Source organism: Microtus ochrogaster, chromosome 16, assembly GCF_000317375.1.
Source record: "Microtus ochrogaster isolate Prairie Vole_2 chromosome 16, MicOch1.0, whole genome shotgun sequence".
NCBI lineage: Eukaryota > Metazoa > Chordata > Mammalia > Rodentia > Cricetidae > Microtus > Microtus ochrogaster.
This window is the reverse complement of record NC_022018.1, coordinates 42,003,713-42,007,175: the sequence shown is the minus strand read 5'-3', so window position 1 is coordinate 42,007,175 and position 3,463 is coordinate 42,003,713. Positions and strand designations below refer to the sequence as shown.

The following is a 3,463-nucleotide window of genomic DNA, read 5'->3' as shown; positions in this document are numbered from 1 at the left end:
CTCCCTCCCTCCCTCCCTCCCTCCCTCTCTCTCTTTCTTTCTTTCTTTCTTTCTTTCTTTTTTTTGAGACAAAATCTCACTGTATAGCTTTGTCTAGCCTGGAACTGACCACGCTGGCCTTGAACTCAGAGAGATCCCCCGGCTCTATTTTCGAAGTGCCAGCATTAAAGATGCTGGCCCCATCTTCATCACACCTTTACCCTCTGAATGGTACTGGTGACTGCCCGATGCTTGGACCCTGAACGAGGAAGTCATATCTTGGGGAGTATCTGCACTCAGGGTTACACACGACACACCTCCTGCCCCCCGCAACTGGTGCAGCTCTGTTCCCTCAGCACCCTACTGTAAGCTTCCTGTTCTGTGGAAAACCAGTCATTCCGGACAAGGAATTGTGGGCCAGCAATGACTTTCCCTCGGAGCTATTTATATTTTACTAGGAGATTCCTGGTAATATTACCAGTGTCTTCATCCAAGTAAATACATTTCCAGTGCAGGGAATTTGAGGTATGTGATATGACAAGCCATGGAGATAATTTTGCTTGGGAAAGGGTTTCTTTTCCAACCCCCTCCCCCTCAAGACACTGTTCATTCTATAAACCACCCTTGTTTATTTGCCTCAAGTTTGTTTCCTTGTCTGTAAACAAATAGAGATGGCGGTTTGATAACTGTTTCCTACTCTAACATTTCTGAGCCCATGAAATAAATGATTTCTCAGTCCTAGTGTGAGAGAGGTCATGTGATTTATTTTTCTGGACACGCAGAGCTCACCAGTCATCATTTCCGTTGAATGTTCGTTCACACATCCAGGCACATGGCAGCATTGCACACAACAGGTGAAAGACAAGTGCAACCCCAAACTTCCATTAAAGGATGAACGGTCAAACAAAATGTGACTGCGTGCAATGGAATGTTCATGTATATATATATATATGTACACATGTTCATATATATACATGTATACATATATATGTATATATATGCACACATGTTCATATATACATGAACATGTGTACATATATATGTACACATACATATACATGTACATGTATAGATGCACACATCTACACACACAGACACACACATACATAAACACACATATGCACACACATACATGTGCAGGTTATTTTGTTGTCTACTTGACACAGTTAGCATCACTTACAAAGAAGGAATAGTCAATGGAGGAAGTGCTTCCATTAGATTTGCCTGTAGGCATGACTTTGGGGGTATTTTCTTCATTAATTATTGACTGAGAAGGGCCCTGCCACTGTAGGTGGTGTCACCCCAGGGCAAGTAATCCTGGTTGCATAAAATAGAAGAATAAACTGTGAAAAACTAGCTAGGAAGTAACACATCTTCAAGGCCTCTGGTTTCAATTCCACTCTCCAGGCTCCTGCTTGAGTCTGTATCCTGACTTCCTCTCATGCTGGATTGTGATTGCAGTGAGTAAGGCAAATGAACCCTTTCCTCCTGTGGTAGTTTGAATCTAACCATCCCTCATAATCTCATAGGGAGTGGCACTATTAGGAGGTGTGTCTTTGTTGGAGTGGGTATGGCCTTGTTGGAGGAAGTGTGCCACTGTGGGGGCGGGCTTTGAGGTTTCCTATGCTTAGGATACTGGTAGCCCCAGTGTCTCAGTCAACTTCCTGTTACCTGCACGATGTTGGACTCTCAGCTACTTCTTTAGCACCATGTCTGCCTGCATGCCGCCATGCTTCCTGCCATGATGATAATGGACTGAATCTCTAAAATTGTAAGTGAGCTACGCCAATGAAACATTTTCTTTTATAAGAGTTTCTGGGGTTATGGTGTCTCTTCACAGGAATAGAAAGCCTAAGACACCTCCCAAGTTACTTTTAATCATGGTTATTTTACCACAGCAATAGACAGCGAATGGGCACACAGTCACATGCACAAATAGCTGCATGATTGTAATAACAGGAAATACCTAGAAGAGAGCAGTCTGAGGGAGCAGGCAGAATGGCGGCAACCTCGGAGAGGAAGGAGGAATGAGGATGAGGGATGTTGTCTTACCTAAGAGTTCTGTAGTGATGAAACATCATGACCAAAAAGCAAGTTGGAGAGGGAAGGGTTTATTTGGCTTACTCTTCTGTATAGCGTTGTTTATTGTTGGAGGAAGTCAGGACAGAAACTCAAGCATGGCAGGAACCTGGAGGCAGCAGCTGATGCAGAAACCATAAAGGGTGCTGCTTACTGGGATTAAAGGCATGAACCATCACTGCCTGGCTTGTTCAATTGATTTTTAAGCAACAGCTTAAGTAAGTAGGCTTGTTTCTGAAATGCACATTTAAGCCATCTGGCTCCCAGTCTCACAGCCACTGCCGTAACTGAGCTCCATAGAGACAGCGCCAGGGCCAGCGAGAGCCAGATGGGCACTTGGGTGACTCTGTACCTCATGGAGGAAAATCAACTACACATGGGCAAGAAGATCATAAGAAGCTGAGAGGCAAAATGTCCTCGTGTGCATTCTGTGTGCAAACTTGCCAGGAGGAACACAAGAAGAAACACCCAAATGCTTCTGTCATCTTCTCAACTTCTCAGAGTTCTCGAAGAAGTGCTCAGAAAGGTGGAAGACCATGTCTGCTAAAGAAAAGGGGAGACAGGAAGATATGACAAAGGCTGCCATGGCTCGTTATGAAAGAGAAATGAAAAGCTACACCTCCTACCCCTGCAAAGGATACACCAAAAAGAAGTTCAAAGACTCCAATGCACCCTAGAGGCCTCCTTCAGCATTCTTGTTCTGTTTGGAGTATCTCCCCAAATCAAAGGAGAAAACCCTGGCTGATCCACTGGTGATGTTGCAAAGGAACTGCCAAAAGAAGTGCCGACCAACACCCCCACAGATGACAAGCAGCCCTACGAAAAGGAGTCTGCCAAGCTGAAGGAGAAAGACGAAAAGGATATTGCTGCTTACGGAGCTAAAGGAAACCCCATGCAGTGAAAAAGGGGTTGGACAAGGCTGAAAAGAGCAAGAAAAGAAGCAAGAGGATAAGTAGGATGAAGAGGATGAGAAAGAGAGGAAGAAGAGGAAGCCAGACAAGGAAGAAGAAGATGGTGGTGAATAAGTTGGTTCTAGTAAAGTTTTTTCTTGTCTTTGAAGCATTTAACTCCCCTGTTCACAACTCACTCCTTTTAAAGAAAAAAATTGAAATGTAAGGCTGCATAAGATTTGTTTTTAAACTGTACAGTGTCTTTTTCTGTATCATTAACACACAACCGAATGTGTCTTGAGATAGCCCTTTTCTGGTAGTATTTCAATATCTACTAATCTTGCCTGGTACAGTCTGAGGGTTGCAAATTGGCACGGAAATTTAAAGTAGTTTTTGCTGGTGCATCGCGCAAATTAGTTATCTATGGGGACAGTAGATTTTTTTGTTTTGTTTTCATCTACAATTGTCTTTGATGCAGCTTATACAAAGATAATTGTTGTTCTGTTAACTGAATA

General features: G+C 43.4%; 1 pseudogene; it reads left to right on the top strand.

Annotated features, from left to right (window-relative positions):
- The window catches only part of LOC101986378, a 4,904-nt pseudogene extending 1,821 nt beyond the window's left edge, over positions 1 to 3,083 (top strand).
- Positions 3,084 to 3,463: the final 380 nt, after the last annotated feature.